Source organism: Bicyclus anynana, chromosome 15, assembly GCF_947172395.1.
Source record: "Bicyclus anynana chromosome 15, ilBicAnyn1.1, whole genome shotgun sequence".
In the NCBI taxonomy this organism is placed as follows: domain Eukaryota; kingdom Metazoa; phylum Arthropoda; class Insecta; order Lepidoptera; family Nymphalidae; genus Bicyclus; species Bicyclus anynana.
This window is the reverse complement of record NC_069097.1, coordinates 13,383,207-13,406,656: the sequence shown is the minus strand read 5'-3', so window position 1 is coordinate 13,406,656 and position 23,450 is coordinate 13,383,207. Positions and strand designations below refer to the sequence as shown.

Genomic DNA, 23,450 nt, shown 5'->3' with positions numbered 1-23,450 from the left:
ACTTCCTGTAGTATTGTAATGCAGTGGAAGGACAATAATTTTATATTCACAGGTAAATAATATTAAAATTATAGGTGAGGTACCCACTTCATTCACCAAAATTTAAAATGATAATCCACATAAAAACATTACTAAAATTAATGAAAATGTAACCTTGAAAATCCTCTAATTACTTTTCCCGCTAAAATTACCTTGCATCATGCGTTGTAGTTGCAGTCAAAATCCCGTTTAAGTTGGCAGATTACCTCGTAGGGGTAGGGATAAGGAATTTTATTTAAACCAGGCTTAAGTACTGAAATTATTGACAGGTAGGTAGGTACTCTGTACTAGGTATTTACCTAATTACACTTAGGTATTTTCCACTGAAACTGTAACGTTGGAAAATTAAAAGTAGGGTGATTGTACCTATTTAGCAAGGCAAGTAGGGCTATTTTCTTGTGGAAGACAAATCACACATGTCTGTTTTGCCTTTGTGGGAATCTTATTAGAATTTGTAAATTGTTATTTAGGTACAAAAGTAGGTACTTATGTCGTAGGTTTTTAACTCATGCACTTTGAGCAATAATTTGTAAAATTAAGTACGAATTTTTGTTCTCAGGTAGGCGATTAGTGTAGGATTCAGAACTGCTTTGAAGTTAAAAAGTCTTAAGAAAACTTTACACACACTTTTACCTATGTTACCTACTAAAACACATGAATAAAGAAATATTACATTAGGTAGGCACCTACAGTTAATATTCCCTTCTAGAATTTATTTCTCATTAATATCTTTTATTTGTTTATTTAAAATAACTTTATAAAAACAATAATACTTAAACAATTCAAAAACAATAAAAATTTCAAATGGTCGAAATTCGAATGCTTCCATTTCCATTGACGGTAACAAAATAGGAACCTGTAACTAACACGTAAAAACTTTGGTACCTACTTATCTAAAAATAAAAAATAACGTTTTTTAACTGAATTTACTCGAGATATTTTTTTTTTAATTTTAAGAAATATGTACCTATGTGGGTACATAAGTAGGTATGTGAACGTATTTTGATAGCCATTATCAAATGTGATAAACTTGATAAGTACTGAATGTCAGGTGAGAGAGATAAGAGTTACGTTATCGTTTTTTATTTATTTAAATGAGAAAATAGTCTCGAAACTATTGAATAAATAAAACTAGACGTTATTTTCTTTTTACGATCCATTAAATTAATCTCAGAAATCTCAAATAAACGTTAACGACATCTAAATTACATTACGAAATGTAAGTTTAGTGATATATTTATATCATTATATGTAAGTTTTAGGGGCCAATTGTCAAGCAACAATAATAAAATATTAGTAGATGTATGATCTAGGCAAACAGTGTAAAAAATCATAGGCAACCGTAAATCTATGGACGAAATAGGTAGGTATTAAGAACCTGGTTGAAATTACCTATCTTAAAATAATTTTACTGCACACTAAACCTAGATAATATCTAAGATCTAAATAATAAAAAATAATTAGGTACTTACATAGCCTTTTTATATATATTGAACTGGAATACCTACCTGATCGTGTTATAGTATTATTAAAGTAATCTATGCATTTCTAATTGCTTAGGCATTTAATTTCTAATGTCGTTAATGCAAATCAAACTGTTAAAATAATATTTTCTTTAGATAAGGTAGTAACGAGATACCAAAACGTGTTAGAAAAACAAACAGATTAACCTGCTTTAGAAAAGTCACGTTTGTTGAAAATTTAAACGTAGAAACTGAACTAGTCTTAAGTATCTTTTAGAAAATATATCCATTATATTAACAATATAATTGTAGAAGATTAATGATTTTGTGATTATTATTACTTTTATACTTAACTAGCGGACACTCGCGACTTCCTTCGTCCTTAGACGTATTTAATCCGGCCCTATCGCAAAATCCATTCTTAACGGACGTCTACTACTTAAAAAAAAACACAACCTCCCTGCCAAATTTCATCTCTCTACGTCAAGCGGTTTTTGAGATAACGTGATGAGTTTCGTTTTTGTATATTTAGATGTAATTAAACAAGCTGTTTTGGTTATATTCCATTGAACATGACTGTATCATGATATTGATACAGTCATGTTCGATGGAATATACAAGGAATTTTGGCTTGAAAACTAAAAGCATTTACTGCAAAAAATATTTCTTTAAAAATTTTTTAATGAAATCTTAAAAACTAAAATTCAGGTTTATACTAGTTCTTTCGGAAATTACACTTCATGACTACTCCACCACTGGCTTAAAAATAAGTAGATTCTGAAAAATGTGTAGATTGACTTCTGTTGAAAAATATGACATCTGTCTTTGGCATGAATGAATGCCAAATGCCAATGACTTTTTGATGAATGAACCGATTATTATGATTTTTTAAAAAGATGACGTTATAGAAATGGTTCTCCGATATTACTACGATAACCCGATAAACTATTCTGAAGATATCGGTTTACCTTCTTTTGTGGAAAAGTATTTACACACTTTAGTCAAATCTATTCATTCAAACAGGATTCATGACTGTCAGGGAATTTTCTCAATTTTCAATTAACTTAAACCCAAGCTATTTTTGTACCAGCACTTATTCTTAATTTTGATTTAAATTTATATGATGTCGGAGAAAACCAAAAAATATTGTTTTTTTCCATATGGCCCTGCCCAAAAAGAAAAATGATTGAAATTTTAAATTGAAAACGTTTTTGCGATTGAATAAATAAATTTATTACCTAAATGTTTTCTTTTGGGTATCATGTAATTTTTTTCATATAAATATATATATAAAATAACCAAGAAAGAATTCCAAGCAATACATTTTTAAAGACATTGAAATGTAGTGGTAACATAAAATAACTACATAATATTACACAGACTGAGTTAAAAATCTGAACGTCTAAATCTCGGCTAGTTTGATCAACTTTCTAAAAAAACCCCCGTCAACGCGGGAACGTATAATTAAATTTATGACAGAGAAACTTGGAACCTGTACAAATAAATCAATAGCCAACAAATTAGCTCTGCTCGCACCTGTGGACGAGCTGCGTTGTCCGCCATGAAATATAAATCATTCTGACCATAATATGAGAAATATAAAAAGATCGTGACTCCAAAACTAGTATCGAGAACGTGGAGTAGACGATAATCGTTTCAGAATACAAAACTAGTTGTATTAAATGCGTACCGAGTGGAATATAGTTTTTCTGTAAATGTGTGAGTTTGTAAGTTTTGATGTTTAAATTTTTAGTAAGTAACGCTAAAATGGTTTAGTGGATTTTTATCAAATTTGGTACACAGTTTATTAACAAAATTTTATTAAAATCCTTGAAGCAAAACTTAAATAATAAAAAGACATTAGGTACATTGTTTTTTTTCGCTTTTTAGAGTAATTCAAGTCGACTCAACTTTTTTGTTAAAAAGAGTTTTATTTTCTGTTTTTAGTGTGTCCTAGCATAGTGACCGTAAATGCCACAGTATGGGCATTCGTTCACTTATTTCAGTTATTTTGATTTTAACACAAAACTACTGAACCGATTTTCATGTAAATTAAATGGGACCAATCTGGAAGTATACTTTCAAAATTGCTTAATACATGACGAAGTTATCAGGTAACAAACATTAAAAAAAACATATGCGTCGAAAAGCAATTAATGACTCAAATTAGCAAGTAATGACTCGTTTTTTTATATATATTTTTAAACGTATATTCATTCAATTCTAACAGGTAGATTAAGTTTAGTCTGTATCAATGACTATGTTTCATTGACTTAATATGTATTTTATATAAAAAAAAAAACTAATTCTATTGTCGCGGTCCTTTAGTTAGAAATATAAAAACTTGACTCTGAAACTAAAATCGAGAATTCGAATTGACGATAATAATCAGAGAATACAAAACTAGTTGTATTAAATCCGTATTGAGCGGAATAAAATATAAAAGCGACGAATCTGTCGTGGCGCATTTAAATTTTTAATCGCCTAACGTGGGTGGGGCGTGTGGCGTGTGGCTAAGCCTCTGAGTCGTCATATTTTACTCATCACAATATGTTTTAAAAACACACCGCACAAGAGGTCTTTACACTCGATTCCTCAATAACGCCGAGGCCATTCGCCTGTCATACATACATCTGTGAATTTTAAATGCGCCTGTTTTTGTACTCAATCATTTTTTATAACACAATGTGACTTTACGTATCGGTTGTGTATGTTTTGAGGGTATTGATATGCTAAATTTCTCTTGTGTAATTATTTATCTGATCTATACCTATTTTTGAAAAATTGTTTAAAAATCATTTTTAGAGTTCTGTTTCGTAGCCCTAAACGTAATGTCAATTTGGCTTCATGGAATTTAATTGCCATTTTTTAGTTAGCCTGAGCCAAGGATTACTTTTAAAAAGGTAATTCTCGTCACCAGAAACAGACTTGTTGTGCAGAGTAAACTCGCGTGTGAGACCGAGGGCAAGAGCTAGTTATTACTAAACATGCTCCATTCTAATTTCCGTTTCTGTTAGACAAACGATCATTATGTCCCGAAACTCGATCTGTCCGAAGCTCGTTAGACTACAAAACGCTCTCCGACTTATCGGTTGGGTAACGTAAGCTTGTACGAGAGCTAACCTGTGTAACGTTTAGTGGGCCGTGAACGTATCAAATGATAGTTTCAGTAAGTCGTAATGCTCATCAACGCGGCACGTCGGTTCAAGTATCGAGTTTAAAATTCAAAAGTAGATGACAGGGCCGGGCGTCGTTTATTAAAGTTTCAAGACACGGCACTTCTCATCTACGCGTACTTACAGAGTCCGGCACGTCGCACTATTGCGGTGCCGGAGCGCTCGTTGTACACACATGCGTTACGCGGCTCAACTACCGATGGTGCTGTAGTGCGTCCCTTGCTCTCGCGCGGTGAAATTCGGGCTCTCGCTTCGCCGACGTTCCGATGTCGGTCGCGGTCCGTTCGTCACGTCCCTCGAGTTCGTATACCTAACGCATAGAAGCTAGATTGGCGTGTCGCGTATTCAAAATAGGAGCGTTAGTAATGGATAAGAGCTGTATAGGGGGGTGTATGTGTGCGTGCGTGGCAGCGACCCTCCCCCGCGCCGCCCCCGCCCGGCGACGCCAACGGAGCGAGTGGCGCGCGTTTACACAATCCGTTGGCTTGGCGCGGCCGACGCTCGCGCCGTGGCGTGCCTTCTCGTGACGACAATCGACGCGCGAACACGTATCATCAATTGTTTTTTTTATATACTGGAACTTCAAGCGAAAACTCATTCTTCAGCACTTCGATTCTAATAGGAAATTATACGATTTTTTTATTATACATCTAAACCTATTAAGACTTCACCATGGATATTTAGCGGTAGTGAAGCCGGAAATGTGAATAAGAGGATGCGACGAAATTGTCAAGTCAATAAATTTCGCCGTTCACTTCAAAGCTTTACAAAATGTTTTCAACATAAATAAAATAAACATAAACCCGTTTACAAAAATAAATCTTAACATTAAAAAAACTGTGAAATTCGAAAGCTAGGAAGTGACTATCAGTGCTACAGTGTCAAAAAATGGCATTAAACAAGTGCCATGATAAAATAGAAATTATTTGAAAAAAATAATTGAAGACTAAGAAGTAGAAAAATGTAAAGAAAACTCGCATAATATGAGTGGTGAGTCAATTTTTTTTTATGACTAAAGTGTAAGGGTAAAAATCAAAAGTGAAATATTTTTTTAATAAATCAGCAGGATTAATGCAATAGGAATAGCCTAGGTAATTTGTGATACACAATACGACTTTTCGAAGCGAAAATGAAGTTGAAGACGGAAAATTAATAATGCCAGATAAAAATTCTGTTCAGTAAATTGTTATCAGCTCACTTGGCAACAGTAATTTTGCTGATAAAAAAAAAACCAGCCACATACTTTTATCTTGTTGCCACGATAATTTGAGCCAAGCCCTTATCTGCCGCAAATACCTACTAAAATGTTACAATTGTGTTTTATGTAATTGCAGTGAACCGTTTTTGCCGTGCATAATGTTTGAATTTTACATTTAACAGAGTAATTTTGTACAGATATTTTTAATTCAGTCACCAAATAATTTTTCAAGGTTTCAAAATTTACTTGTGACATGAAATGAAAATTTGGAAGACTTTTAAGAAGTTTATTTTTAAATGTATAATAATTATGATAAAAACATGCTTATATAATAAATTAATAAAAACATGCTTCATATGGAAAGAGGGCAAAATAAAAAAAAAATCTCATTAAAAACTAACTTTTTTACTAAACATGGTGGGTAGGTATTAGAATTTCTTCTTGATTAATCCCATGTGTATTTCTACAAATAGCATTACAAACATTTTTCTACGCAAAAAGTGTAAAAAATATATATTTCAACAAAATTTTGTAGGTCTTGAATGTTTTTTTTGGATTTTGTCACTTACCTAGTCTTTTTTCACCAGTGTCCTGGGTACAAAGTAATTTGGCAGGCAACTTTGCTTAGTTTTTTATACAAATGTTTGTAAAAATAAATATTAATAAGTAAATTGGACACATAATAACATAGAACTTCTTTTTGGAACTCGGTTAAAAATCACAACTAGATTACAATAGGTGTCTTTGTAAACTAAATTAAAGAAGTAGCTTTTCGTAGATTCTTTCTGTCTATTTAGGTACTAGTTATATATTCATAAAATAAATAAGATATTACTCTCAGCTTTAGGATTTTAATTTTCTAAATTGGCTTGGGTCAGGTCTAAGATATTTTTTGTCACGTGACGGCAGTATTATCAACATTATGTGACTTTTATATTATGATATTAAAGTCAATAATTTGTGTTAATAATACATTGTGTGACAATTATTATCGTAGATTATGGTTACATCCCGCCTGTTTAACTATTGTCATTTCAATTTCTAACAAATGAAAAACAGAATATTGGTTATATTATTTAAAAAAAAAATTGGCAAGTATTTTTATATTTAAATTAAAAAAAAGTTAGGTCCCTGTAAAGTCCTAGTCAAAAAAGTATTTACCTAACTCATCGTCTGAATAATAAGTAACTAAGCATATAAAACATAACAACACGTCTTAATATAAATACTAAATAGTTACGTATTATGAACAGGAAAAATCTAAACATTTCTGTTAAACCAGACGTTATACCGTCATACATAAATTTTTAATTAATACTTTAGTATTTTGGTTTGGTATTGGCATTCTAGTCCATACAATACACTAAATTAACAGGTGACATGCACTTTTTAAGTGCAAAATTGCACTGCCTGGACTCATTACAAACTTGAACTGAAAAAAGATTTTTTTTTTTTTTTAATTTGAAGTAAGTCTTTTAACCGATTATTATTAGTGGTAGCAGTAGAATAATTATATTTTTTGACAAAGTTACTAATTTCATTTAAAACACTTTTCATGCAGTAAACAGATGGGTGAAGATCATTACGAATTCGGATTTTCAACTAAACTTTCCTCGTAATCGAAATTTTATTCGGAAAGTGTCACAAAAAAGAATAAATTGATTATTAACAAACAAATACTTGTAATTATATGGGTGCTATTTAAGTGTCACTAAAATAATAGCTACCCATACCACAACAAAAAGTAACGTTCGAGCAGATACTATGTAATTACTAAGACCAATGAAAAGTTAGAAAATGATACGGTCGATAGCAGTTACTCGCTAAGTAAGAGGTGCTTCGAAGCTATGATTAAGAGTCATCAACTATATGGGATTCTCTTGCTATGAACCGTAATTGTTGTTTTGTAGGCAAAACAAAATTAAGGGCCCTACAATAACAGAATCGGTTATGCCAGCTGTTTTGTAGATATTACCATATCTTTTATTTTAGATTGTAGAGAAAAGATACTTAAATATTCTAAGGCCACTACTATACTGCTATATTGCTTTAGCCATATTAAGTAAAATGTAGGTACATCTATTTTACGCATATTTGAGCAAATAAAAAATCTCATTTAAAAAAAAAAATAATAAAAGCTCCCGCTGTTGTTGCATAATATAAAAATGGAATCAGATTTTTTATAGGTATCCCTTGAATTTTTATTCAACTCTATTCAAATCCAATTCTGGATATTATAGCTAAAAGCAAAAAAGCAAAAAGACGCAAAATTTGATATATACGTACGAATTATTAATTGATTTTTTGTAACTCCGAGTATTATCGAGCCAACCTTGATCCTAATTAAACTTTGTAAAGTTCATAGCCTTAGCTCAAACGAATATTTGCTCAGATTGAGGTTGTTTAAAAAAAGTTTATTTTATTTTGATGGTTTTGTCACTTACATTGTTATTTTTTAGACCAGTAAAAATAAGGGTTTGGGTACTAGAGACTTTGTCCATTTGTAGACCTCCTTAATCCGACCCTGTCGCAAAATCCTTTCTTAGCGGACTACTACCAATTATACACTACCTCCCTGCCAAGTTTCATTTTTGCAAATCGAAGCGGTTGTCGAGATTTTGCTTTAGAATAATTCATATAATTTTAACCGTAAAAACTCTAAAAGACTGAAAGTTAGAAATGAACAAAGAGACAAAAAAAATACATTATAATCGGCCAATTCATTTCTACTCCAACTTTTCAGTTATGTGCATTTTAAGAAATTAAATATCACGTGTCTCAAACATAAGAATTTTCTTATTTCTCTAAGTGTGTGAATTCGTCTGCCATTCCGTATGTGGCCAGCGTGAGAGGAGACTCGTGCTCAATAGTGAGCCGATTATGGGTTGCTAATGATTATATACGCATCGCATAGCAGCTTGGTGGGTCAAAATCAAAATTAATTTATTTCAATTAGGCTCACATTTACGAGCAATTTTGATACGTCAGTTGACTATTTGTAAAGATTCTACCACCGGTTCGGAAGGCAGATTCTGCTGAGAAGAAACCAGCAAGAAACTCAACAGTTGCTCTTTATAAAAATATCGTAGTATTATAATTTACAATTGATGACAATATAACAATTTCTTATAATTTTACTTCTTGTGTGAAGGTGGAAGCTAATCCAATGGCCTCAAAGCACCTTTATCATTAAGGAACTCATCAATGGTGTAGTAACCTCGACTAAGTAAATGTGTATTAACACATTGCTCCAAATCCCGTCTCCTGTAGGCCTGGGCCATCAAAATATGCTGATGATGACCACATACAAACACAACACACACATGTGTGTTGTCGCACACACAACACACAACACACAAACCAACACAAACATCTTTTATCCACCAATAACTCGGCTATAAGACAAATAGCGGCTATTATAAGCCTGTAAATTCGGAATCGTTATTAATTTAGGTTCGGCGTCCATCGTTTGTGTTTATTTGGTTATTCGCCCGCGGGGGTATCGTGACTTCGATATTCGGCTCTTGAATTTTTCGCCTCGAGGTTTTCTTTTTTTTTCGTCCACTGATCAAATATGCAACCTTCATTACTAAATCCTTCCTTTTTATTCTGGACTAGCGGACGCCAGCGGCTTCGTCCGCGTGGAATTCTGTTTTTTCGCAAATCCCGTGGGAAAAATGATTTTTTCCTGGATGTAAAGTAGCCTATGTGTTAATCCAGTGTAAAATCTATTTCCATTTAAAATTTCAGCCAAATCGCTTTAGTAGTCGCAACGCAAAGGATAAACAAACATACACACAAACTTTCGCCTTTATAATATTAGTGTCACTATCAGCCGACCCGCGGTTTCACCTGCGTAGTTCCCGTTCTCGTGGGAGTACGGGTATAAAATATAGCCTATAATACACACAAATAACGTGGCTTTCTATTGGTAAAAGAATTTTCAAAATCGGTTCAGTAGATTCATAGATTACTCCCCTACAACCTCACAAAATTACTTTCTTTTATAAATCTTTATAATATTTTAGATGAAAGTATGATACTGCTACATTAGTTAGTTAAACTGCGTATCGCAGCTTAAGGTTACAGGTTCAATTCCTGGGCTGGGCTGGGTTTATTTATAAAAACGTAACTAACACAGAAGGATAGAGTAATGCAGTATGGATTATCATTAAAATAGTTGTCTCAGCTTAAAAAAATAAGTAGAGAATTTTTTATATGAAATGAGTTATTGCAGATTTTTCTTAAATACTTAATATTATTAAAAACATGCTACATGCATGTTTTTTTAACAAACGTAGAATTTCATACTTCTTAGAAGTCGGTTAAAAATCAGCATAACAATCAATCAACCCACACAGAAGTGGGATTGTAGAGTTCCGACTCACCACGCCCGCTTTGAAAATTTAGGGCACAGTATTTCTTAATTTATAACCATCATCATCAGGTGCTAGTGATGTATAATATATTAGTTTAATATATTAATATTATTAGCATCAAACGTAAGCATCTTGCTTTGAAACACTTCCTCTAGCCCCGAGCACACACTAAAAGGCGGTCATAAATAATAATTAGTGCTCTGGAATTGAACCTGGGCCGTTCCGCCAGACTAACGATCCCTCTTGTCGCCCGCGGCGTGCTGGCATTATTAATAACGGAAAAGACCGAATGATTTATATCTTTATAGATGCCTACAAGTGAATGATTCGGTGGGCACTTTTGAATATACTTGCATAATGTGATTATCTGCTTCGATGGTGCAGTGGTTGGCCTATGTCACTTCGGTCCACGAGTCTTGGGTTTGAGTCTTGAGTTGACATTACAAAAGTGCTTGTGAAAAAAACAAGCACAAAATTCCTGGCCTAATAAAGGTTAAACTTTTCTTTATGACAAGAAATTCTCAGTTTTCTCAGCTCTCAGGGTTTCTGCCCACATCTCTAAATAAACACACGGTTTGTTTAGGGTAGTGAAAAAAATAACAAAATATCGTTTGGGTAGGTATGGATCCACATCTAAGCTAGATTTCTTTTTTTTTTCTTTCTTAAAAAGAATATTTGCCATACCAACGGTTTACATCCCTAAGCGCCCTGCAGACTAGATTTCTATTGTTTTTTCTTTTTCTTAAAGGGAATATTTGCCACATTTTTTTTTTATAATATGATCAATTTTCACATTCCCCTCCAAAAGAAACAGTCTCAGTCGGGAAGACTGTGCTAGGAGTGGGTACGACAATAGATCAACGGGGCGGGGATCGAACCACCACCCCTCGGCGATGAGTCCGACCGCTCTTACCGGTGAGCTATTGAGGCTTACAGATGGAAAATTTGACCGTCTGTGGCTGGCGTTATCATTGACACTTGAATTCTGATGATGATCATTAAAAAGCCAAACCCGCCAATCCGCATTGGAACAGCGTGGTGGATCCAAGCTATAAGCTCTATATCCCCTCTTCTATAAGGACTTTGCTCATCACACAAACATCCAGTCACGGGAATCGAACCCACGATCTTGTATGTAGAAGACAGTGTTTACCCACTGCGTCAGTTGGTTAATAATCCTAATATATAAACGCGAAAGGTCACTCATCACCAAATTTCAACGTACCTATAAAGTTTTCGTATAAAGATGAAATTGGGCAGGGAGGTAGTTTAATGGGTTCTAATCGCGGACGAAATCGCGGGCGTCCGATAGTAAAACATAATGCTGACATGACTTTATGACTCCAAGTCATTTACCCGCAGTAATAATGTCCGGCCTTCGATTTATTTTAGTTGTCACTCGAAATACCTAACGAGAATTCGCACATGCATTCCATATGACAATGTTGCACTATTTGAAGTCCGTTGGCAACATCAAACAGTTATTATATTATGTACCTATCTCATTATTAACCCAAATTCGGCTCACTGCTGAGCTCGAGTCTCCTCTCCGAATGAGACGGGTTAGGCCAATAGACCACCACGCTGGGTCAATGCGGATTGACAGGCTTCACACACGCAGAGAATTAAGAAAATTCTCTGGTATGCATGTTTTTTCACGATGTTTTTCCTTGCACAGTTTGAGTCACGTGATATTTAATTTCTTATTAAAATGCACACAACTGAAAAGTTGGAGGTGTATGCCCCAGACCGGATTCGAACCCACATCCTCTGGAGTCGGAGGCAGAGAACAAATCTACTGGCCTATCACGGCTCACGTATGTACCTATCTACTTACTTAGTATTTAAATATTGTTCTGTACTTGTATGAATATTTTATATTTATTTTAAACTCCTACAAAAAAGGTTTACAATTTCTTGAATCTTTATTTATTGTATGTTGCTCGATTATTCGAATACGTATGGACTGAGATTTAGAATATTCTCTTTTTCCATAGGCATGGGTTCAGGGTTTGATGGGATCTTGGAGAAGTCGAGGGCATTCACAAAAACTGTATATAAGTAGTGCATTTTCAATTCTAAGCAGAAGAGATGAATAAGGGAGATAACCCACCTATGTTAAACGAAATCCTTCGCCTATGTAATATGTCAGAAAAATCTCATACAATATTGTGCGTAACAACCTAAGGCACAGGTGCATTAGGTGTCGTGCACAAGGTTTCTAACTAGGGTGGGCACTATACGTAGGTACAAATTGTAAAAACTGGATTTTTTTTCTCCAATATGGGGTAGTATTGAGTCTTTAGGGTAGTCAGTGCATTTACGCATCTAAGAAGTGCATGACGCTACTCATGTGCCTTAAGCAACCATACTCTATTACCACAACACACCAACGCTGAAAATAACATACAAACATACATTCGGATCCTTCTTTTTAAACAATATCAACGCGCGTGAATTTGAGGTGTGCTTCTCATTATCTATTACACCTAAGTATTACTTTTTTTGTTATCTATCAACTCAAAGTGCAGGATGCTCGAGTAATTAACTACCAACCATTCTTTTTTTCCACATCTTTAACTATGTAAATCCGTTAATTCTTTTAGTTTTATTGTTAGAGTATAGGCTGAGAAGCAGTGGATGTTTTACCTAAACTATACCAACAATCTATCTATCGTAGGTACCTAAGGTATTTAAAACCGCGTACATGAAATGTGATTAGAGAAACAATCCACTATGTAAATTTGTTAATTCTTATAGTTTTATTGTTATACTATAGTCTGAGAAACGGTAGAAATTTTACCCGAAGAATCTATATTCTCTCGGCATTTTAAACCGCATATGTGAAATTTAGCTACTTTACAAGCGAGACAAAACGGCCTGATATGTTGAATATTTGTATATATGTACCCATATTATTTATTACCTAGCACCAACGTAGATAGATTTTAGTTTACATTATTTTTGCTATAATATATTATAATATTTTGTGTACAAAAACGCGCATACTTACACTTACATTTACAACTTACGAGTAAGTAAATTTAAGAAAAACATGCTGGATGATTGTTAATTCGGCATAATCTCTCCGAATAATTAGTGAATACTCTATTTCATCCGTGTGTACTTAGATCTCATTCCTATTTTAATTTGGACTTTCATCCACATCCATACAATTTTGTGTGATTGAGTGACAAACTAGTTTTGATTTTATTAATATATCTAATATTAGAAAGGGTATAATTTAATATTAGATATATTCTAATATAAGAAATATTAGAAATTGCTATCTATATATAACTACCTAACTGTCTATCATTTTGTTCTGATAGTTTTGTATTTTTCATTAAGGTTGTAGAACGTTGCCACCGGCTCTCGGCCTATGATATTTGAATTAGATTATGTTTTATTTTTGAACAACTCAATTGTAGATAAAATCTTGTATTGTTATGGCGTTTTATTTTGGTTTTGAATAACTTTAAAATGTATAATCACTTTACATAGATAAAAACTTGTGACGCAATACTGACAGACCTGTGTAAGGAAAGTGTGGAATACAATTAGTTCTGGTCCGGGGCATGCACCTCCAACTTTCCAGCTATGTGCATTTTAAAAAATTAATTACCACGTGTTTCAAACGGTGAAGGAAAAACATCGCTACCTGCATAACAGAGAATTTTATTAATTCTCTGTGTGTATGAAGTCTGCCAATCCGCATTGGGCCAGTGTGGTGGACTATTGGCCTAACCCCTCTCATTCTCTATTATTCTAATATGGGTTGATAATGATGAACAAAATGATGATTATTATATTAGCCCGAGCCAAGACCCGAACTCCGGACCTCATACTGTTAATCCACAAAATTAATAATGAACAAAATCGTAAAGAATATAGTAATTGTGCTCTTAAGTCTGTAAAAATAGATACTATATTAATAAAGATATTATCTAATTTAGCAGATTTATCTATTTTAATTTCAGTAACCATCTATTTTTGGGCTTGTTATGAACAACAAGTTGTTATATAACGAAAATAAATTCGTCAATTTTCGTTACTTAAGCCCTCATTCGCACGAGAGGTTTTTAACGGACGTTAAAAAAGCGCTCAAATTCAACTAAAGCATGCCCTATATGTTCACACGACAGCGTTATTAAAACACGTTTTTTTTCGAGCAGTGTTGCATTTTCAATTTTAGGCGGTTTAAAAATGCATTTATTTCAAGTAGGCTCAGTTTACAAACACTTCTGATACGTCAGTTGACTATTTGTAAAGATTCTACCACCAGTTCGGAAGGCAGGTTCTGCTGAGAAGAAACCGGCAAGAAACTCAACATTTGCTCTTTAAAAAAACCGTTGTAAACAAACCTTCATTTAACTTCATACTATATTTGAACGCTTTTTTAACGTCCGGTAACAAAACTCTCGTGCGAATGAGGGCTTAAAGGGTTATTTTCATTCCTCCAGCTAACTACAAAATACGCGTGCCATTTACCAACAATTTTCAAGTTTATTTTTCGTGTCTGTTTTTGTTCATTAAAGTATTTTCCACGACCCGATGCAGTATTTACTGAAATTATACTCAATTAATTGTTAATTTACGGCTCAAAACAAAAGATTGAAGTTTCGATAGCCGCGTCTAGTAATTATATTGTTTTTCACTTAATTTTATTTAATAATTACTCGAGCTTTCGACGGCTCCCGTGATGCAGTGGTATGCGCGGTGGATATACAAGACGGAGATCCTGGGTTCGATCCCCGGCTGGGCAGATTGAGATTTTCTTAATTTCCAGGTCTGGCTGGTGGGAGGCTTCGGCCGTGGCTAGTTACCACCCTACCGGCAAAGACGTACCGCCAAGTGATTTAGCGTTCCGGTACGATGCCGTGTAGAAACCGAAAGGGTTGTGGATTTTCATCCTCCTCCTAACAAGTTAGCCCGCTTCCATCTTAGATTGCATCATCACTTACCATCAGGTGAGATTGTAGTCAAGGGCTAACTTGTAAAGAATAAAAAAAAATGGCCGCGTCCAGTAAATATATTGTTTTTCACTTAAATTTATTTAATAATTACTCGAGCTTGTTATCTTGCCTGTTTTCTATCAATTAATCGTAGACCGGTCCGTTTTATCTGTTAGGTATTGAAATAAATGTATTTTACACAGCAAGTTTGAATTCATTAAAACTTGTATTGCATTCATTTGAAATGTAAAATTGAAGCGAGAAAACACCATTGCGTCCTGCGTACAAATCACACCACTTTTATTAAGTCTTGAATATATTATACATTTAATTGCATTCTTGCATTTACGCCTTAGTAGTTTACAAGAATGCTCCTTGTAATTAGATAACCATACAGGAGGCGGTAAATGCATCTAAATCGTCCTATTTGCAATATTGCGTTCCTTGCATTACTAATTTACAAGAATGATTCTTGTAATTAACTAAACGTATTGAGTGCAATGGTTGCATTGCATTCGATCTTGCGTTTTGTGCAGTACTAATTTACAAGAATCCTTGTTGACTGGACGCATTAAATGCATCCAATTCGTAAAATTGCATTTATGCGTTTGGTGCATTGCTAATTAAATTTTATATATTTTTTTAAAATCTTTACTATATCTTTGGTATTTGACCAATATTTCCGTTTCTTGAGTGAGTTATGCTAGCCACTCATCATCCGATAAGCCGATATATCCGATATAATCCATACTAATATTATAAAGCTAAAGAGTTTGTTTGTTTGAACAGGAACTACTGGTTCGATTTGAAAAATTCTTTCAGTGTTAGATAGCCCATTTATCGAGAAAGGCTATAGGCTATATATTATCCCCGTATTCATTCGGGAACGGGAACCGTGCAGCGTCAGCTAGTAAATAATACATGCCAGCAGAGCTAACGGCTTGACTTCCGTGTGTTGGTCGCTATCGGAATGATGTCATGCATATCACGAACAACACACGATCAGTTTTATTTTATTCTGTCAAGCCGTTAGCGCTGCAGGCATGTGAGCTTACTTGATCGTCAGTGGCTGACCTTAGAAATAGTCGTATAATATGTTTGTTTGATTTAACGCGCTAATCTCAGGAACTGCTGGTCCGATTTGAAAATTTCTTTCAGTGTTAGATAGCCCATTTATTGAGGAAGGCTATATCCTATATATTATCCCCGTATTCCTACGGGAACGAGAACCACGCGGGTGAAACCGCGTGGCGTCAGTTAATTTTAATATATGTATTAGACTGCATCGTCACTTAACATCAGATGAAACCGCAGTTGAAAAAAAAACAAAAAGTTACGTGCCTCTTTAAGAATGTTTGATGAAATGTAAGTTCCTGGTATTGATCATTAATGATTTTTAAGATGTTATCACAAATCTTAATGCAACATCATGGGCATCCGGTCTGATTCTTATCATGTTATCAAGTTATCAACTTATCAATACGCCATATTGTGACTTTATTTTCTTTATTTAACAACCTTTTTAATACACTTGGGACGTTCGTTATTATGCATGTGGGATTAAAATCTGTAATTAATTTCCATGTAGGTAATATATTAATTTCAAAATAATATTTAAATTAAAATTATTTCTGAGAAACCCACAAGAAACTCAATATTGAATTATCTGATTCTTTAAAAAAATTAAAAAGTTTATGTTATTAAAGACGACCACGAAAAGATATACAATAAATTATTATACTATTCACTGGCGTGAAATTGGTAGAGGCTGGGGTTTCATAACAAAAATCCCTTAAAACTTAAATATTAAAAAAAAAACTACGTCCATAGTACGAAGTTACTAGATGTAAAACGATTAAAATCTTGTGTGTCAATAGTTTGTACAAACATTTGTTCAAGGATTGGCCAAATATACTACAAACATGTTTGTTACTATGGCCGCTGAGTCACGCGGTCACGGCCCGGAATAGAACGGACAACAAACGTAAATACGTATCACTATGAATATTAATTTGATTGACACCAATTGCTATTGGTTACAATGATAATGAGATTAAAATAACATTTATTTGTTGTAGTAAAACTAACTAATATTAAAAACTACCTTAATATGTTTAGGAAATTTATTGATATCCTGAATTCAGTTCTGTGGTTAATTAATTGTGAATAATGATTAATGATTTGTTATTAAAAGTCACTATGAAAAAATCACTATAACAAATAATGTGACAAATTTAAACAGCTAATAGCCTGTCTAGAAAAATAAAGCTCACTATGTCGCAGAAAAAAAGGAATTAAGTAATTTCTTCTAATAGCTAATGAAGCACAGGCTGCTAAAAAGTACTTGTGGCGCTCCCAAACTAGCTGGCCTATTCACTAATTTGGTCTTTATTAACCACCTATTAAAATAAACATCAAATCTACCTACTGTATGATATCTACGAAGGGTTGTCAATAGGCACCGGATGACATTTGTTACGTAGAATCTCAATTTCGTATTATGTCGACAAACATAGTCAGTGTATACTTAAAGTAATAATTAAGTGAAAGTAATCATTGGTAACTTATCACAGCTAAACCGCAGAAGTGATTTTGATAACTTTTGATATAGAGATAAATTGGACTTTGGATATTGCTTAAGCTACTTACGTTTTATTCCGGAAAAATCCACGTTTTTAGTATATAGACATAATATACCATCGTGTTTTAATTTTTAAATTACACTAAAACTTTTGTTTTAGCAATAATAATTATTAATAATAGTGGCAAACAGTAACAATTGACGCTCATACTGAGGTCACAGCTAATATGGACAATGAGGATTTCACAGGAAACGACTCGTAAATTTTAAATTCAACGAATACAAAATGACGGGCTCATAAAATGACAATTATTACGCCCGTTGTTGTTAACACGAGCATGTTTATTTATAACTAGCCGATGCCTCACGGTTTCACCCGCATAGTACGGAGAATAAAATACTCATATACCTTATGAAACTCTCAAAAACAACAACTACGCAGGGTTTTTAATACCTATATTAAATTTCAATAAATATGTATATTAAAAGCATTTGTTTTTATTATTATGAAAGGAAACCTTAGATATATTAAGTAGAGTTCTAGATAAGTTAGAAATTGAATGGTATTCTAAAATTTTTGTCAATTTTTTAGACATCAACATCAATCACACATCGACATCAATTTGTTTATTAATTTAAGCTCCGAATAAGTGAAGTATTTAAATAAGTATTAATAAAATCTTGTTTCAAAATTTATCAAATTTTAAATTTAGGTTAAGTATTATACATACTTACGATTCCCAGACATTATGATTAATGCCCTATTAATCAGTTGGTCAGTAACATAACGTATAACAATTACTTACGTATAAAATTCATTGTTATTATCTCCGCTGCGTCGTAAATATCACCAGTGCTGTTTATTTGATAATAAAACATGAGTACTAGTAATTAAGTGAAATTGAACTTTTGATAACCCTATACTTAGGTACCTATTTTCGTTATTTAGATATATTCGCCTACTTTGTATTAACCAGCCACATGTATGGTTTTTAATCAACAATAATACATAATATCAAAATATTCTTAATATTTTATTTATCGGCAGTTTAACACATGACTAAGTCTAAGATGGTAGTGCGTTTCTTAGGAAGGATAGTTAGTACTAACCACTTTAACTAGCTACGATCCTAGCCTCTTAGAGTAGATAATTTAGAAAATAGAAAAAAATAGAAAAAACACAATCGGGGAATGTAACCCTTTCGCAGGACCTCTCTCTTATTAAATGAACATGATCAAGTTTATTAAATTTTTGGAACACCTAGCAACGACACTTGAATTAAGGACGTCCCTTTAAGGTGGTCAAATAATAATAATATTAATGTCTGCATTTAAATTGAATTATGAAACTACATTTTGAAAATATCGTGGACATTCAAATATAACTTTTTAGTATACTTTACATATTACTTATGGCTCCAATCAAAACTTGTTTTTTCTATAGTCGGTTAAAAACTCAAAAAGAGATTTGTGTAATAGATTGTTAGAATCCTTTTACACGTAACTGCCGGTACTTGTCAGATTTTTTCAAAACACGTTAATCATTGTAGTACGTCTTAAATCTTTTGTGTGCGACGACTCAATGCTGGCTGTCAAAACACGAGCGTCGTAAAGTAACAAGCAATTCATTACTGTCTCCCGTACAATGAGAAGGGAATAGAAAACTTAACCCACAGAATAAACAACACAATGGTATTAAGTGTTCCGTACATTTATTATTGACACCGGACTGTTAAGAAAAAACTCTAGTTACAGCATTTTACACGCCCCATTCTTTACGAGAGCTACTCAAATAGTTCTTTAAATGCGTTCTTAATTCAAACTTTTTGTCTATCTTTTTTTTTTTGTTCTTTTCTAAGCAACTGTTTTGAACGAAAATAATTTTTATATTCTTTTTTTGTTGTTAATTATAAAATGGTAACTTTTTGAATTGGACTTTTGTTATTGTTCTATGAGCATTTGAGGGTTAGAAAGGGTCAATTAATTTTGAAGGAAGTGCTGTTAATTTATTACGTAGCATTCAATCATTTGATTGTATCGATTGTGTAAAGAAATTGGAAGAATGTTTCCGTTTTAGTTCTTTTTTTATTAAGTATTTTAATGGGTTCTAGGGACGGGTATTTCTTAGGATATATGTAACGGAAGAAATTGGATTTTTTGGATATTTTAGATGGGAACTCAAAATAAAAAAAAAAATACTAAAAGTCTGTTAACTATCATTTAGATATGTTAGTGTTATTAGACTTATGAGCTTTTCTGCGTTTCAAATTGTGTTAAAATAACCAATTAATATTACTAAAACAAGAAGATGTAAAATTCATTTAAAAAAGGGTTTTTATAAAATGTACATACGGTTCACTTACACATAATTATTTTGCACAATATTCATTAAATATAATGACACTCTTCTGTTTTTGATTTTGAGCAAAATTGTTCTACTTTTCTAACCCTTTCAATATCTACGCACGGTCGATATGACCCCAGCGATCGGTTAAGGGTCAATAAAAATGTTAAGCTGAAAATTTTCCAAGTAGTTGTTTTTGTTGCGTTGCATTTTGTTGTTAGTTGCACAAATTTGATGGACAGCATAAGTAACTTGTTGTCCGTGAGTTGTTCCGCTAGAGCGGTGTTTACATTTTACATTTTTTTGCTACAATGATGACTTTGACCTTACCACGAACGATGGACGAAAAAATATCTATTCTATACACATGTCTACTAATACTTTTATCATCGATAGCTCAGCGATAGTAGAGAATGGAATTGAGATACTGGTAGCTTCAGTGTCTTAAATTTGTTGTGGGTACACAAAATTTTCGCATATTTAGCGAGACTATAATATGTTTATGAAAAAAAATAACTTATCAATAACTAAAAATTCATCACATAATGTATTTTCCATTGTATGATTTGGCTAGTTGGTTTTTTAAAGGATGTTTTCTGGTAATGAATGTGTAGAGTGCAAGGTGTTTTAATATTTTCTCCTAAAAATAAAAAGTGTTTAAATGCATTAAGTATTTGAAAAAAGCTTGAACATTTAGAAGTCGTATATTTTGTGTAAATTTTATCATTGATCTTAAATTAAAAATACCTACTAATTATTTTGTTATTAACGATGACAAAATGTTTCATAAGATACTAAGTCACTACACACAAACATGCTTGTAAACCGAGCCTATACTCACAATAAACAAATTTTGAATTTAGAATTTAATAAACTACTGGTAAAGGACGCGTAACTATTTCAGTAGGCCTGTTTACGGCCATTTTCCTTTCATACTTTACGTCTCAACTAGTTAAGCCTTTAAGTCCGTATTTTATGTTCCAAGTCTCAATTTTGTTAGGGAATTATAAATTCGAATGTTTACGTCGGATTAGGCCTACGCACGGTGTTGCGTTGCGTACTAAGAACGCAACTTGAGCAATATGATATTTTAATTTTCAAGACAATGTTGCATTGTTAGTTGCGTAGAACGACGGCAAAACGAGATTGTGTTACAGGGATATTTTATGGCTTCAGATGTACTTTTACTTGCAAAAATGTATCACTACTTTGTTACCCGACTGCCGAAGGTGCGGTTATGTTTTTCTAATGTAATGTATACCTACACCTACCTTTTTACTATATCTCATTCTTTGTTATGCTGATATTGTTATCAAAATGTTATGAGATATCATCAGATACGTTTCAGTTTCAGTTTTGTGAATGACATAGTGTATTATAATTTCGAATACAATATTGCTTTTTACTTGTTTATCCACCAATTTGATCACCCTACAGTGTACCCTAATAGTTTTTGAGTTTATGAAATAAGAAAATGGCCCAAATGTTCTTCAGTGGGAAAGTATTTCTGATGTACTTAATAATAAACCTTTATTTTACAGCGTCCACTTGTTAGTTTCACATCTACTCCTAACACTCCATTTGTCCTGCGTCAGTCAGTCTAAGGCGTAGGTTATGAATAACATACTCGTAAAATAATAATTAACAATAAACACTTTAATGGCATAAGAATAATGAAGCATTAATCAAATTCCTTATTTTGTTATGTTAATCATACTTTATGTATTTAGTATTTCAATGTTTTCATGACCTTATTGTTTTCTTTAATCAGTTTAGCTTAATCTTAGGTACAATTTATTATTGCTGACAAATTAATCATTTTATAAGAAGTAGGTATTGATAGTACAAAATAATATTTTATTTAGTATTTGTATTAAGATGCTTTTTGTAAATAAACGGTTTATTTCAATCTGTCTGGCACATTTTTGTTTGTGCTTAGGTGAGATGAATTTCCAGTTCGTGTCTTAGGAACTTATCTTTTCTAAAGCAGCTGCTTAGGCATCGGTATCCGCTTAGCCAGCTCGCTTGCTTGCTAGTACGCAGCAAAGATGAACCAATACTCGACTAGTTTTTGGATTAAATGCCGTAGACATGGTATAGGCTATTATTTAGATAAGGTGTATCTATAAATTTGTATATGTGAGCATACTGTGGAATTTTTGTTAGCAAAAAAAGTCGTGTTCAATATTCACTCGAGAAAAAAAAACAAAAAAGAAATAAATATTATATCGCAAAATTTTGATACAACAATCTTATCTACGTACTCCCGAAATCGCACACGGGGTTAACCCTTCAAAAGTTGATGCAAATTTCGTGCATAAATACATAATGTATGGGTCCGTCGACAGTTAGATATTTGTGAGCGATAACCGCTTAGAATAAGACGGATGGCGATATGAGATTTGTTGACACCTTTTCCGTGATAAAAATTTTAATAAGCAATCTGCTCCGGGTTATTTATTTCAGGTTCAATGTATTGAGCCCTTTGCAATTCTACGCTTGTATCGATAAATTGTCGCAGTCGAAATATTATTATTAATTCAATTTAGCCAATTTATTTGTATTGGCAGACCCTTGAGAACACTCGGTATATTTATAATCAACGCCCGATAACTATTTTATTTTCCTTACATTTGAAGTTTTCACTATCTTTTCTTTAGTCATCTCAATGATAGTTAACACCTTCTATGTTCTTTGATGTGATGTTATTTTAATCCTTTATTCTCGTAAGGGCACAGATAAATAAAGAATTTTTTTTATTTGTTAAACTTAAACCATGAAGGACAGAAACGTGTTGCGTGTAATGTTGTTGACCATTGGACAAGATCTACTCGTATCAATCTTATAGGTTATCCTTCATACAGTCATGACTTAAATCGAAAATTAAGTCATGAATGATTTATGTCATGTCATGAGTGCCAGCAATTTTATTTGCACCACATTTCATGAAACTGTTGGCATTCGTTAATCTGTCATCAAATGAAAAATAGACAAGCATTTTTATTAAAGGTTTTTTTAAACATGAACGAGATAACTTTCAAATCCAATTGAGAGATTATTTATTGACATGACAGCACATTGACAACTCAATCTTGCGATATGCGATTCGCACTGGAATCTCACGTTTTCGATAAAACATCGTATAGATGTATTAAATAAAAAAAAATGTAAAAAAAATCTTCATTAAATAAGATTTGTATTATGCAATTATTTCTTATTGTGTTTCTATTCAAATTTATATTTAATTTGTTTTTATTTGTTTGTTACAGATTGTGTTTTCTGGATTCCATATCGATTACTGGATTCAAAGGTGAG

At 32.9% G+C, this 23,450-nt stretch overlaps 1 long non-coding RNA gene across 1 annotated transcript in view; it reads left to right on the top strand.

Annotated features, from left to right (window-relative positions):
• The first annotated feature begins 4,373 nt into the window (after window positions 1–4,373).
• Window positions 4,374–23,450, top strand: part of LOC112055601 (uncharacterized) — a 45,300-nt gene continuing 26,223 nt past the window's right edge. Inside the window, exons 1-2 of the long non-coding RNA XR_002887513.2 lie at window positions 4,374–5,668; window positions 23,405–23,445. This is a non-coding gene — a long non-coding RNA (uncharacterized LOC112055601). The remainder of the gene's footprint in view (window positions 5,669–23,404; window positions 23,446–23,450) is intronic.